A 17,128-nucleotide genomic window follows, 5' to 3' on the forward strand; every position below is an offset into this window, starting at 1 on the left:
AGGCTTATACCCTTTTACCAACATTTACCCATTTCCCTCATCTACATCACCCATGGTAACTACCCTTCTATTCCCTGAATTTGACTTTTTGTTATTATAAAATGAGATCATTCAGTACTTCTTTTTCCCTTTCTGGCTTAGTCACTTTGCAAAATGTCTTCCAGGTTCATCTATGTTGTCACAAATGACAGAATACCCTTCTTTTTAAGGCCTGAATAATATCCCATTGCATATATACACACAGGATTTGTTTTGTTTTTAGAGATTTTTTGCTATAGGTCACATGCACTTGCCAGAAAGAGAGACAGAAAGCGAAAAATCACCCCCTAGGAGTGATGGCCACACTACAATCCCTTCTCCTCCATTGTCCTCTCAGGATCTTGGGCATGCACATACATGAGTCCAGTGTGAATTTTAAACTGCCATGTCTGGTACTGCAACCATGGTCAACTACAGGGGAGTTCAGCAATGAAACCATTCTGCCATCTACTGGTCCTACACAGTTTTCTTAATCTATCCAGCAATGGACACAGGTAATTTCTATATCTTGGCAATAATAATGCTCTAATGAACATGGGAGTGCAAATATTTCTTTGAAATAGTAATTTTATTTCCTTTGAATATGCAGAAGTGAGGTTGCTGGATCATATAGTTCTATTTTTTTTGAGGAAACTTCATACTGTTTTCTATATGACTATGCCAATTTACAGTTACATTTACTGTGTATAAGGATACTCTTTTCTCTACATCCTCACCAACACTTATCTTTTGACTTTGAATATAAACTATCATTATAAGCATGCCATGAGAACCTATTGTGGTTTTGATTTGTATTTCCCTGATGATTAATGATGTTAATCATCTTTTCATATACCTGCTTGTCATTTGTGTGTCTTCTTTGGAAAAATGTTTATTAGGTCTTTTGCTCATTTTTTTCGAACTGAGTTCCTTGGTGTTTTTCCTGTTGAGTTATATGAGTTCCTTATGTATTTTGGATTGTCAGATAAAAAGGTTCACAAATGTTTTCTCTTATTGTGTGGTGTCTTTTCATCTTAAAGATGTATCCTTCACTGTGTAGAAAATTTTTAGTTTTAGGTTGTTTCATATTTTTTTATTTTTGCTTCTATTGCTTTTTGGTATAATCTCCCAGATAAAACAAACAAAATAATTGCCAACACCAGTGTTAAGATGATTTTCCCTTATAAATTACCCTACAATCTTTAGGGCTTTAGGTCTTATTTTTAAATCTTAATTTTGAATTGATTTTCATGAATGGTATGAGTGAAATTTTAATTTTTCAAATGTAGATATCCAGTTTTTCTAACACCATGTGTGTTATACTATCTTTTCCCACTGACATTCTTGGCTCCTTTGTTGAAAACTAATTGGGTTTATTTCTGGTTTCTCCATTCTGTTTCATTAGTCCATTCTGTCTTTATTCATGTACCATACAATTTTGATCAATATAGCTTTGGAAAATAGTTCTAAACCTGGAAATATGTTTATTCTTCTTGCTCAAGATTACTTTAGGTATGTGGAATCTTTTGTGATTACATCCAAATTTTAGAATTATGTTTTATAATTCTGTGGAAAAAATGCATTGGATTTTTTATAAGTATGGCATTGGATCTGTATATTATTTTAGATTGTACAGACACTTGGCCATATTAATTTTTCTGATCTATAAATATAAAATATCTTTTATTTGTGTCTTAATTTCTTTCACTTATGTTTTATAGATTTCACTAGGCAGATCTTTGTCTCCTTGGTTAAATTTATTCCTATGTATTTTATTGTTCGTGATGCTGTTACGGATTGTATTGTATTCTTAATTTCTTTTTCAGATAATTCATCATTAGTGTTTAAAAATGCAACCGATTTTTGTATGTATTGTTTCCTGAACCTTTACTGAATTCATTTATTTGTTACAATAGTTCTTTTGGCTCAGTCTTTAGGGTTTTTTATATATATTATCATGTAATCTGCAAACAGAGATCATTTTAATTTTTTTCTTTCTGATTGGGAAATGCCTTTTATTTCTTTTTTTCTGGTCTCTTTTTTTTCTGGCTAGGATTTTCAGTAGTATGTTTAAGAGAAGTGGAAATCCTCATCTTGTTACTGATATTGGAGCAAAAGCTTTCATCTTTTCATCATTGAATATGATACTAGCTGTGAGTTTATTATATATATTCATTATTGTCCTTCTATATCTAATTTATTGAAAGTTTTAATCATGAAAGGATGTTGAATTATTTAAAATACTCTTTCTGCATCTATTCAGATGATAATGTCATTTTTGCCCTTCATCCTGTTAATGTGCTATAACACATTTATTGACTTGTGTCTGTTGAAACATCTTTGCATCCCTAGGATAAATCTCACTTTATTGCTACATATAAAGCTTTAAATGTGCTACTGAATTCAGTTTGCTTGTATTTTGTTGAAAATGTTTGTTTACATAGTCTTTAGGGATATTACTGTCTAATTTTTTTTTGTAGTGTTCTTATCTGGTTTTAGTACAAAGGTAATTCTTGCCTCATAGACTGAGTCCAAATACTTTCCGTCCTCTTTATTCTTTTGGAAGAGTTTAAGAAGGATTGGTATTGGGACCAGAAGATGGTGTAATGTTTATATCACTGGACTCCCATGTAGTTGATCACATTTTGAGACCTATACTCAGTGGCTTAAATTCATGCCAGATGTGTGAGTGGTGTAGCCAAAATCCAGAGAGGAAAATGGAAGAGAAGGGATTGCAGAGTGGCCATCCCCCTGGGGGGATGATTTCTTGCTTTCTGTCTCTCTGTCTCTTTCTGGCCAGTGCACACACCCTATAAGCAAAAAAAATCTCAAAAAAAAAAGGATTGGTATTATCTCTTCCTTAAATGTTTGGTAGAATTCATCAGTAAAGTCATCTGGTCCTGTGCTTTTCTTTGTTGGGAGATTTTTGATTATTATTTCAATCTCCTTACTCATTATTGGTTTGTTCAGATTTTCTATTTCTTCATGATTTCAGTCTTGGTAGTTTGTGTTTCTGGGAATTTATCTATTTCATCTGCTTTATACAACCTGTTGGCATAGAATTGTTCTCTCTTACAATCCTTTTTATTTCTGTGCTCTCAGTTGTGATGTCTCCTTTTTTGCTTCCGATTTTATTTATTTGAGTAAGACATGCTTTAGATTAGGTTTAAGGTTTAAGACCTATTAGGTTTAAGACCTGAGATGATTATTTTTTCTTTTCTAATGGCAGGAAGAAGATAGTATAAGGTTATTTCCACTTCAAGGACTAAAATAAGAATTCAAGTGAGACACAAAATAAACTAACATAAAGTCCATGGTTGTATTTTTCATCTTTGACCACAAGTGGTAGCCAAGGAGAAAAGGCCTATTTACTTAATTTAGGTGACTGCTTTAGGAACCAAAAATTGACAATTAAAAAATAAATTAAGGTGTAAATTTTTTTTCATTGTAAATTATCCTTAAATTTCCCAAAATATGAAAAATCTCTAATTCATTGACTTCTTTGTGGTGTTTTTTTCTTTTTGAGAGGTTTTTTGCTATAGGACGCGTGCGCTCGCCAGACAGAGAGAGAGAGAGACATAGAGACAGAAAGCGAGAAATCACCCCCCAGAGGGGATGGTCACACTGCAATCCCTTCTCCTTCATTCTCCTCTTGGGATCTTGGGCATGCACGCACATGCGCCTGGTGTGAGTTTTAAGCCACCGGGTCCGGGACGCGAACCGTGGTCAACTACGTGGGAGTCCAACGACATAGCCATTACGCTAACTGTTGGTTCCCGACTTCTTTGTGGTTTTGAAAAAATTGAAAACAAAGCATATAAAAATCAAAAAATCATATTTGGAAAGTATGGTAACCATCTGAAGCTTGAGTCCTCCTTAAAAGCCCTTACTTGAAAATGTTAGTGACAGAAAGCTCAAAACATTAAGGTAGGATTTACTGTTAAAAGTTTTTTCACAAAATTCATTGATTATTGAGTGAATATATTGTTGTATCCCACATATTAGTCCTGTTTCTATCCTTTGAAATTTGTCAGGAGTTATTTAATCCCTCTCCTCTATGACAGCCTTCTTATTAGTGTTTTGGCAGCATATCACATTATCTCTTTTGAATTTAGTGCCAATTAAAATCCACTAATCATTCATTTACCAGGGTATTAATTTGTATATCCATACTTTCCTTCTGTCCTTGCAGTCATTCATTAATTTGTTTATTCACTAGACTGCTTACTATGTACCAGCCATTGAGCTAAGTGTTCTCAGTAATGCAGAGAAAAGGCTATCTCTGTGATCATGCCATTAATATTATAATCAAGGGAAGACATATGATAAACACATAAATGTAAAATTTTCTATAAAGCAGGAAGTCTAGCTGTGATAAGAGAATAATCAGAGACTCACTAGGTAACATTTTCAAGGAAGCTCGGTCTGAACAACTCACACTAAGTAAATTTTTTCTTTCATGTGCTCAAATCAAATTATATTAAAGTCCTGCAAATTATCGTTCTATCAGAAATTATCTGGTCTTTGGAATGTGCAGCACTTCATCTGCCCAGTGCTTCCTGCAGCCTGGACTCCATCCACCCACTAGGAGCCTTGGATTGGGTGTTGACAAGACTTCTCTCATATGTACACCCCACCTCCCAGGATTGTCTCTGGAACTTGAAGCACTCTGGCCTGTGTGGTGCAAATAGTGATGCATTGACTTTATCCTCTTCATTGAGTTATATCTCCCTAGCTTGTTCCCACATCATCAGGAGATGAAAATTTTGTAGAGGAGCCAACCACCTGAAGTTACCTCTAAAAGCTTTATCTGCCCTGATCTGGAAGACACAGCCCTCTAATAGGAACACATTGGGGATCTAAGGGTGATATTCCTTCCTCCAATACTATAGAATCTACCCTAATAAATAGGAAGAAGTGAACATTGCATCAGATGATCAAAAAATGGTGCAGAGATTGAAGAAATATGATAAAACAAGGGGTTAACTCTTCCCCAGGTAAACACAGTAGCCTCTCAGATGGACAGCACAAAAGAATTCACAGAAATGTCAGAAAGGGAATTCTGAACATTCATAGAGACAAAATCCAATCAGGTGCAAGAGAAAGAAAACTATCAATTCCAGGAAATGAGAAAATCATTCTAGGACATGAAAGATGAATTCTATAAAGAGATGGAATAGCTAAGAAAGAATCAAACAGAACTTCTAGAAATGAAGAATACAAACAGGATTTTAAAATCTAGCTAGAAAGCATTAAGAGCAGATTGGATCATGCAGAAGAAAGAATTTCTGACCTTGAAGACAAAGTCTCCAACAAAGACCGAATTAACAAAAAGACTGAAAAAAATACTCCCACCAATGATGATAGCATATGAGAAATTCTAGACACCATTAAATGCCCAAAATAATATATCGGGTATTCCAGAAGGTGAAGAAGCTCATAAAGTCATGGAAAATCTCTTTTATGAAATACTATCTGAAAATTTTACAAATGTAGAAAAACATGGAGAAATTCAGACCCTAGAAATAAAAACAACTCCAAGTACAATCAACATACAAAGATTCCCCCAACCAGCACATCATAATCACATTGGAAAAAAATCAAAGGCAATATTCTAAAAATGGCAAAAGACAAACATCAGTAATAAAGGTCATATTACTAGGCTAACATCAGACCTCTCAAGTGAAACAACGCAGGCAAGGAAGGAATGGGAAGATGTATTCAAAATATTAAAAGAAAAACACTTTGGCCAAGAATACTTTATGTGATAAGAGTATCCTTCAAATGGGAAGAACAAATGGAATCATTCTCAGATAAACAAAAGCTGAAAAAATTCACCAATCCCAGACCAGCTCTACAAAAAGTACTGAAGAAAGTATTATATCAGGAAAACTAAAGTGAGACAAATAGAAATGAGAGAAGAAATAACAATAAAGAATGGCTAACAAAATTACAGGGATAAGTCCACAAAGATCTATAATAACATCGACTGCTAATGGATTAAATTACCCTATTAAAAGACACAGACTGGCCAAATGGATTTAAAAAATACAGAAGCTGTCTATAAACTGATTACAAGAAAAACACCTCACTGATAATATATAGACCTAAAGTGAAGGACTGGCAAATGATATTCCATGCAAATGGAAACAAACAAACAAAAAGACTGAACTCATGACAGACAACATAGACTTTAAGACAAAAGATGTAAAAAGAGACAAAGAAGGACATTATATAGTACTAAAAGGACTTATTTACCAAGAAGATATAATAACACTTATAAATATCTTTGCACCCAACACTGGAAAACCTAAATACATCAAAAAGATATTGTTAGATCTCAAGAGACAAATAGACTCCAACACAATAATTGTCAGGGATCTCAATATCCCACTGTTTCCTCTGGACAGATAATCTAGACAAAACATAAACAAAGAGATACAGTATCTAAATGAAACCATAAATCAAATGGACTTGACAGACACCTATAGAACATTTCACCCAACGATCACAAAATAGACATTTTTCTCACATCCACGTGGAACGTTTTTGAAGATCAACTACATAATAGAGCAGAAAACAAGTCTTTAAAAATTCAAAGGTATAGAAACTATATTCAGCCTCTTTTCTGAACACAATGGAATCAAACTTGAAATAAGTTACAGAAAGAGCCCTCAAAAATATACAAACACATGGAAACTAAACAACCTACTTCTGCTTGAGTTTATGACCACTGAAGAAATTAAGACTGAAAACAATGGTTCATAGAAACCAATGATAACAAACAGGTTTTTATAACCTATGGGACAAAGCAAAAGCAGTCATAAGAGATAAGTCCATATCAATTAGTGCCCATAAGAAAAAAACAGAAAGGTGGCAAATAAACAACCTTACAACACAACTAAGGAAGCTGGAACAACAACAATAAAAATACCAGGAGAAAAGAAATAATAAAGATTCAAGCAAAAATAAATGAAATACAAAATAAAAGAACCATACAGAAAATAAATCAAAAGATGATTCTTTGAGATGAATAAAATCAACACATCATTAGCTAGATTAATCAAGAAAGGAATCAGATAAATCAATAAAGAAACAGGCGATATTACAACTGACGTAACAGAAATACAAAACACCATCAGTGAATACTATGAGTGATTATACACAAACAAACAAGAAAACTTAGAGGAAATGGACAAGTTTCTGAACATGTATAATTTCCCAAGATTGAACCAAGAGGGAATAGAAAGCCTGAATAGACCCAGAACAAGCAATGAGATCTAATACTCTCCCAACAAGAAAAGCTCAGGTCCTGATGGCTTTAGTTATAAATTCTACATAACCTTTAAAGAAAAACTAATCCCAATTTTCCTCAAACTATTTCTAAAGATCTGAAAGAAAGGAATCCTTTCAAATTCATTCTATGAATACTCATTCAGCATGACTCCAAAAAACAGACAAGGCCATAACAACAAAAACTATAGACAAATATCCCTAATAAATACAGATGCAAAGATTCTTAACAAGATAGTAGCAAATTATATTCAACAATACATTAAAAAGATGATACACCATGGCTAGGTTGGCATTATTCTAGGGATGCAAGGATGGTTCAACATACACAAAACAATAAATGTAATACATCAGATTAACAGAAGGAAAGATACAAATCATATGATCATATCAACTGATGCAGAAAAAGCATTTGATAAAATACAACATCCCTTCACAATTAAGAATCACATCAAAACTGTTAGAGAAGGAACATTCATCAGCACAACAGAAGCCATCTATGACAAACTCATAGCTAACATCATCCTGAATGGGAAAAAGCTGAAGTCTTTTTCACTAAAATCTGAAACAAGACAAGGCTGCCCATTTTCTCGACTTCTTTTCAGCGAAGTACTGGAAGTCTTCACCAATGCAATCAGACAAGAGGGTCGAATAAAAGGCATTCAGATAGGAAAACAATAATAGAAATTATCTAAATCCAGATGATGTGATTATATACATAGAAAATAAAAAAATAAAAAATCCACAAAAAAAAAACCACCTGGAAGTGATAAACAATTACAGTGAAGTGGCAGGATACAAAATCAATATACGAAAATCTATACCATGTTTATACACTAACAATGAACAAGCCGAGGTAGAATTACTTTTACAATTACAAACACACACACACACACACACACACACACACACACACAAGATATCCAGGAACACACCTAACAAAGAAGCGAAAAACCTCTGTAAGGAAAACTATGAAACACTTAAGAAAGGAATTAAAAATTATACCAAAAGGTAGAAAAAATATCCCATGTTCTTGGACTTAAAGAATTGATATAATAGCAACGTCAATCCAACCCAAATTATTCTACAAACTGAATACAATTCTGATCAAACTACCAGAGATGTTCTTTACAGAAATAGAAAAAACAATCATAAAATTTGCATGGAATCATAAAAGGCTCCATACCACCAAAGCAATACTGTGCAAAGGGGGTTAAGTAGGAAGAATCTCACTTCCTAACCTCAAAACATATTGGGACCAGCAGTTAGCATAATGGCTATGTCGCTGGACTCCCACGTAGTCGACCGCGGTTCGCGTCCCAGACCTGGTGGCTTAAAACTCATGCCGGGTGTGTGTGTGTGTGCGTGTCCAAGATCCCAAGAGGAGAATGGAGGAGAAGGGATTGCAGCGTGGCCATTCCCCCTGGGGGGTGATTTCTCACTTTCTGTGTCTCTGTCTGTCTGGCTGGCGAGCGCACGCGTCCTATAGCAAAAACCTCTCCAAAAAACATATTACAAAGCTGTGATTGTCAAAACAGCATGGTACTGGCATAAAATAGCAGGTAGACCAATGGAACAGAACTGAGAACTCACAAATAAACCCCAAAACATACAGCAAACTGATCCTTGACAAAGGGCACAAAACAATCCAGTAGGAAAAAGAAAATCTCTTCAGCAAATGGTGGTGGAGTAATGAGATATCCACCTGTAGAATTATGAATCTGGACCCCCATCTCTCACCATTAGCAAAAATAGACTCAAAATGAATCAAAGATTTAAATACAAAGCCTCAAACTTTAAAACTACTTGTGGAAAACACAGGGAAAATTCTTGAAGACCTTGGAGTAGGCAAAGATTTCTTAAAGAAGACACCCAAAGCACAGATAATAGTCCCAAAAATAGACAAGTGGGACTACATTAAGATCAGAAGCTTCTGTGTAATAAAGAAAAATTAGAGTGAGGAGACAACCCTCAGAGTGAGAGAATATATTTGCCTGAGATAAGAGACTGATTACCAGAATACACAGGAAACTCAAGCAGCTTATTCAGAAAAAAAAAAAAATCAATCCAATTAAAAGATGAGCAAAAGAGATGAATAGGTAACTCTCCAAAGAAGACATACAAACAGCCAAAAAGCATATGAAAACATACTTAACATTGCTTATAAGGGAAACACAAATCAAAAACACAATGAGATATCAATTAATCCCAGTCAGAATGGCTAAAATCAAAAGCATAAATAATGATAAGTGTTGGAGAGGCTGTGGTGAAAAGTGAACTCTCCTACTCTATTGGTGGGAATGTAAATTAGTGCAACCATAAGAGAGAACAATATGGAGGTTCCTCAGAAGCCTACAAATAGAACTAATATACAAACTAATTGTATATTACACTCTTAGGTATCAACCCAGAATGTAGGAAAATCCTCAGCTGGAAAGACACTTGTATATCTATATTTATTGTAGCATTATTTACAATTGCTAGGATGTATAATCAATCCAAATGTCCACAAACAATTGGATTGAAAAATATGGCATGCGTACTCTGTGAAAAATACTCCATCATTAAAAAACAATGAGACTGGGAGCAGCAGGTGGCATGGTGGTTAAGGTACTGGACATTCCTACATGGCTGACCACAGTTCAAGTCCTGAACCTGGTGGCTTGCTTTCTCCCTTTCCCTCTCTCCTCTCTGTCTCTCTCTAGTCAAATGAAAATAAATAAATGAATAAATAAAATTAAATAAATAATTATTTAAAAACAAACAAACAATGAGATCCTGAGACCAGAAGATGGAGTAATAGTTATGTCACTGGACTCCCACGTAGTCGACCACATTTTGAGCCCTGGACCCAGAGATTTAAAATTCATGCCGGGTGTGTATATGTGAGTGCCCAAAATCCCAAGAGGAGACGGAAGGATAAGGGGTTGGTGTGACCATCCCCTAGAGAGCGATTTCTTGCTTTCTGTCTCTCTGTCTCTCCAGTGAGTGCGCATGCCCTATAGCAAAAATCGCTTTTAAAAAACAAAAACAAAACAAATTTAAAACAAATAACAAAAAATAATGAGATCCTTACATGTGATACAAAGTAGAAGTATATGGAAGACTTAACGCTAAGCCAGGCAAGCCAGACTATGAAAGTCAGGCTTTATATGTCCCCACCCTATATATACCTAATATCTGCACTCTATAGCAGAAACTGAAAGACTAGGAGGTATACCAGCAGGTAGGGCAATTATCAACAGTACAGGGGGTAACAAGGGGTAGAAAATAAGGGAAGGGAGGAAGAGAAACAGCAAAAAATAATAATATTTAATTGACACAAAAATGAAAAGTTATTTGCTGATGATAATGTATATGGTAATGTCTTTGTCTTGTCTAATATACACTGTATCATGCTGGGAAGAACCATGTTGTACACTGTAAAGATATACAGTAATTGAATATAAATAATATATATATGTAACTTAAAACAAAGTTAAGCACAATATTCATGAAAATTACAATATAAACAATAAGAGATAAGTATTCAATTTATAAAGAAAGGAAGAAGAAAAAAATGAAAGGTTTACAGAACAACAATCAAGTCCTGGAGACAGTGTCCACAGGAAAAGAGATTTACACTGAACTATTATATAATTTAAATTTAATTAATATTTATATAAGTTATAAATGTATTTATATGGTTCTAACAACATACTTCCTTGAAAATACTCATAAGAAGTAGTACCATGAATATACAAAAAAAGAGGAAAAAATCCAATGAAAGGATAAACTATTTTAATCTGGGACTACTCTAAAAATACTTTATAAAATAGCAGTGATCTACAATCTATCTACTAACAACTTGCTTTATACACATTAGGTGCTCAACAAACATGTTAATAAATGAATGAATGAGCATAAAATATTATAGGTGTAAATATGATAGCGAATTCAAATAACATTTGTTGACAATAATCCATACAGCACATTTTAAGTATAGTTTCGGAATTTCTTTTATATACCCTCAGTTACAAAGAATTTTATAGGTATGAAATGAGCAGATTAGAAAGAGAATGCTTTGTGTCTAGATTAATACATTAATGACCCCCAATTATTCACACTTCCCTGTTTGTATGCTCTTCTATAGTACCCTCTAACACTAACTCTGAACTTTCTGTGTGACTGGGACACAACAGGACAATCATAAATATGATACATGAAGATTTGAGAAGAGTGTGTGGGGATCTGCACATGGTGTAAAGGTTACATGGCTGGACTCCCACATGGCTGACTGCAGTTCAAGTTCCCAACCCGGGGGCTTATAGCTCACACTGGGCAAGTGTGCAGTCCAATATCCAAAGGGGAGTATGGAGGAGAAGAAATTGTGTCATGGCCCATCCCCCATCCCTGGGAGGTGATTTCTCAATTTCTATCTTTTTGTCTCTGTGTCTCAAGCAAGCACACATGCTCTATAGCAAAAATCTTTCTTAAGAAATAAATAATTACAAAAGTGTGTGTGTAGTGGAACTTTCCCTTTCATTGTTTTGAAATCTGCCATTATGTGAAAAAGTCAGAGCTTGTCTGATGTAGCTGAAGAAAGCCTGTACAAGGGAGGCTTGTACATTCCAAGGCTTGCCATAAGCCAAGACATTCCAGTTATAGCAGCTAACATCATAATACACAAATGAGACCGTTTGGTGCTTGGTAGCACAGAGAAAAAAAAGCTGCCTCTGGTGATTTCAGTCCAAAATGCCAAATCACCAGATTGGATTGGAGAATAAATGGTTATTCTTTTAAGATACCAAATTTTAGGGTAGGTTCTTATGAAACAATATAAATATTTTTTCAATTGCCAGAGGGTACATACACTTGCCAGAGAGACACAGAGATGGAGAAAGCATTCTGCAATGGGATGCGATCATGCCATAATCTCTTCTCCTCCATTTATCCATCCTACTGGGATTTGGAGTATGCACAAACATGTCCAGTGTGTTTTTTCAAGTTGCTAAGGGGTTGGGATTCACACCATGGTTGGCCATGTGGTATCTGGCTCCCTTAACCCTTAGGCTTTAAGGCAAGCCCAATAGAAATCTTTTCACCACATAAGAATATACATATCTGTGTACTATATCTTTTCCATATCTATATGAACATTATTTTCCATTTTAATCTTTTCTGAAATCAGAATACTTATTTTAATTGGTAAGAATATTTCACTTAGAAATGTTTGTTTTCTCTTTCCCCAAATGCTGTTATTATATCTTTAAATCATCAGTGCCTTAGCTTAAGGAAGTATGGTATTTATAAGGAGATGTTTGGTTAAAATTTTAGTAAATTGAAAGTCAAAGTGGATTTGCAAGATATCACCTGGTCTTATTAGTTCTGAATTGCAACAAAATCATAAGTGGCCTAGTAAAGATAATCAGATAGTCACAATTCGTGGGTCTCCAGCATATCAATCAACCAAAGAGACTTATTTCTCCAAAATCAATGAATCATCAGGAGTTTTTCACCTTGGCAAAGGTAAAACTGATCCTGTGAGATATTTATTGATTAAAATATTCTCATCTCACAATCATATATGTATCAATACTACCATACATTATCCTCGACAGATATCAATTGATAATGAAGCTATGGAAAAAACAGAAAGAGCTAATCAAAAGTTATGTTCTTTAATAAAGAAACTGCAAGAATAAAATTTGTTGGAGGCAATTTATCCATTCATCATTAAGGCTGAAACTGTTTCCCATTTCTTTAAAATCAGAAACCCAGCCATGGTCACTGGTGTAGGGTAGCTATGTTCTGTCTGTGAAGAGAGATATGTTCTTATGCGAACAGCAAAATTTTGTAAATTATATTTTTAAGGCATCAAAAATTCTGTTTTCATCTGTATTATGTCCTAACTTTTCCTCACTGAACTCTCACATTCATGAAAATAATACTCTATTTTGTCTGTATAAATCTATGAATTAATTGACTGCTATAGACCCCAAAAGAAATAGGTAGATATTTCATTAGATAGCACTGAGGAACACATAGTAGGAACACAGTATGTATTCCATAAATTCTATTAGTTAATAATGCTGATTGCTCTAATATTAGTTTAAGAGTCACTTCATGAGAGGCTAGAAAAATAGAAAGAAGAAGCAGCATTCATAATCTCTAAAATCAAATAATGAACACATTTATGTACTTGGATTTATCATTATAATGATTAAATTAAGCTAAGTCAAATTAAAATTTCATATAATTTTGTAGCTTAATAAATAATTTAATATGTAATATTTTATTTAACTATCCATACAAAATTACTTAATATATTGTTAGAGAATATTTATTATCTACATTTTACAAACAAAAAAGTTCAGAAAGATTCATTTCCCAAGACCTTATAGGTATAAATGGAGGAACTGGAATTCAATACTAAAATTATGAACATTGAAACTCATATTACTTTCCTGTACAGTAAAATTTAACTAATAGTTTATACTATATGGTATTATCAATATCTGTACTACTAAGCATAGCAAAATTCATGACTTTGGAGGGTACTTGTATTTTTTTTAAGGACTCCTATGTCTTATTACACGTGTTTCACACAAAACCTGTAAGAAGTTGTTTAGGTAGTATGTCCATTTTACTAATAAACAAAATAGGTGATTCATATAAGACTCTATAAGACTCTTTAATGTCCAGCTTTTTCTGTTTTCTTATTTAATGCTTATAACAAATTAAAATCAAATTTACCCATTAAACAAATTTGTTGGAATATACAGTGTGCAAAATAAAATGGCGCAATGCAAATTGTAAGGTAAGACGGATTAACTATCACAGGTACCTAAAATCCTTATAAAGGAATTTAAATGTTATCCTAAGAACAACTGCAGGCTAAGGAATTTTTTTGGTTGCTTGTTTTTTTTGGTTTTGTTTTTAGAGAGATATTTTGTTATTGAGTGTTTGCACTTGCCAGAGAGGCAAAGAGAGACAGGAAGCAAAAAATCGCCACATGGGGAGATGGTCATGCCACAATTCCTTCACTGCCAATCTCCTCTCAGAATCATGGGCATGCACACACCCATGCCTGGTGTGAGTTTCAAGCCACCAGGTCCCAGACTTGAACTATGGTTGACTAGTCCAGTGATGTAACCATTATGCCATCTGCTGGTCCCTAAAGAATGGTTTTAAACAGAGAGTATCATGATTTGATTTTGATTTGATTTTCACTGGATAAAAATCTTATTGGATAATATATAAACATTGAATTGTGTAAGAATATTTATAATATTGGGTGGTTGTAAAAGTCATGACATATTTTTTTCTGTTTTCCAATTTTTTTAAAAAAATTGAAGAATTATTTAATTTTATTTATCCACTTATTTATTTATTTTAATTTAACCAGAAAGAGAGAAAGAGAGGGAAAACAAGAAAGCAAGCTGCCAGGTACGTGACTCAAACTGCCATTGGCCATGTGGCAGTCCAGCACCCTTAACCACCATGCCACCTGCTGCTCCCCAATTTTTTTTTTTAGAATGAAGCTAGAACTCTCAGCTCTCAAATGGCATAGCAATAACATGGATGATAATGACTCTAGTACTTCCAAAAATGAACTAATACCATCTGTTGCAAAAATGTACCATGACTTTCCTGATAACACAATATTATTACAAGATTGAAATAAAAGTGGTGTGTAACCTTAATAAAATAATAACAGTTGAGGGGAGGAATGGACATTTACAAAAGTTATTTAGAAAGTAGTCTCAGTGGTATTTAGGCATGGAGGGAGTAAACAATAACTATGGTTGGCATATTTATGTGAGCAATTAAGTAAATGGTAAAACAGTTTATTGTCTTGTTAGGGAATCCACAAGGTGGAAGAGGTTGGCAGTTCAAAGAAAACAATGGATTCCATTTGGAATACATTGAATTTGAGATGTCTGTGTGATATTCTGCACTTACACACACACACAGACACACACACACTTTGGAATTATTTGAGGGAGGTATAAGGAATTTGATATAGATTTAGTAATCCACATTATGTCAATAGTTCAAACAACAAAAGAATTGATAAGCTCTCCCAAAAAGTGTTTAAACTTGTTATTGTTTTAACAAGCCTATACTTACTTGCTTACTTGGTGACCTGTGCAAGAGTAGCCCCATCTGTCTCCATGGATATCAATTAGGTGGTAAAGACATACTAGGGATAGTGTTCTACTTGCTATTCTGCATGTCATCTTATCAGGAACTCTTCAACTTCTCTCAACACTAGCATTCCCTAAATTAAAAGTCTAGTGACTCAGTAGCTAAGTTCTTTATTCCAAGAAAAATAAAGATATTGGCACATTTTATCCTCAATAATTTATTATAATAGCAATTTGAATCCAGTAATATAAAGAAAAAGTATGATCAAATGAGATTTATTCCAGGAATATGAGGTTAATTTAATAACTACAACTTGATCACTATGATATATAATATTAATAAATCTTAATAAACTAAGGACAAAAAACAAATGATTATTTTAATAAATTTAGAAAGATATTGGCAAAATCCAACACATTTTCATGATTAAAAAAAAAACTTAGCAAATTAGAGAAAGAAAATTCCTTAATCTGAAAAATGGTATCTATCAAAACCCTATGGCTGACATTATATATATATATATATATTTGCTTTTTACTTATTTTACTTATTTATTTAATTTCATTTTCTTCCATACACTCAATCACATTACTATTTGTCTTACAAAATGGATATTTCAACAGGTGAACATTTCTCCCTAGTACTGTTGATAAAACTGAATCTTCCCCTTAAGATTAGAAATAATAAAAGAATGATTGCGTTCTCCACTTCTGTTCAGCTATACACTGGAGATTCTAGATAGAAAAATTAGGTAAAACAGAGAAATGAAATCATCCAAATTAGAAAAGAAGAAGAAAAATAATCTTTATTTGCAAATGAAATAAACTTGTATAAAGAAAACATTAAGTAATCCAGAAGACTCTATTAAAGCTAGTAAACTACAATAATTCTACATGGTTTCAGGGAGTAAGATCATTATACATAAATTGAATTTCTGTACATTAGCAATGAACTATCTGAAAATGAAATTAAGGAAACAATTACATTCATAAAATCATCAATAATAAATAATTGAGAATAAATCATACCAAAGAGATATAAGACTTGTACAATAAAAACTGCAAACCATTTTTAAAGAAAATTAAAGAAAACCTAAATAAATAGAACGGCATCCCATATTCATGGATTGATGGCAATACCTTCAAAATTGATGTCCAGATTAACTACAATAAATCCTTATGAAAACTACAGACTGTGTTCTGTGTGTGTGTGTGTGTGTGTGTGTGTGTGCACGTGCACGTGCATTTTGTCTTTTTTTTGTAGAAATTGACAACTGATTCTAAAATTTATATGAGATTGCAAGGGACTGAGAATAACCAAAAGGGACTGAGAAGAACCAAAATAATCTTAAAAAAGAACAAACTGGGAAGTCTATCACTTCCTTACTTCAAAAGTCTCTATAAACATATAAGAATCAAAACATAAAGACAGATATATTGATCAATGGAATAGAATTGAGTGTCCAGAAATAAAACTTTATATGTATAATCAACTAATTTTTTTGACAAGGTTGCTGAGACAATTTAATGGAGAAAAATTCTTTTTAACAAATTGTGCTAGAACAAATGGATATCCATGTATAAAAGAATAAAGTTGTACTCCTCCTTCCTCACATAATAGACAAAATTTAAGTCAAAATAAATCATGAGCATAAGTATTATAGGAAAAACTGTAAAAATCATTGGGT

Source organism: Tupaia chinensis, unplaced genomic scaffold (genome assembly GCF_000334495.1).
Source record: "Tupaia chinensis unplaced genomic scaffold, TupChi_1.0 Scaffold000135_1, whole genome shotgun sequence".
Classification (NCBI taxonomy): Eukaryota; Metazoa; Chordata; class Mammalia; order Scandentia; family Tupaiidae; genus Tupaia; species Tupaia belangeri.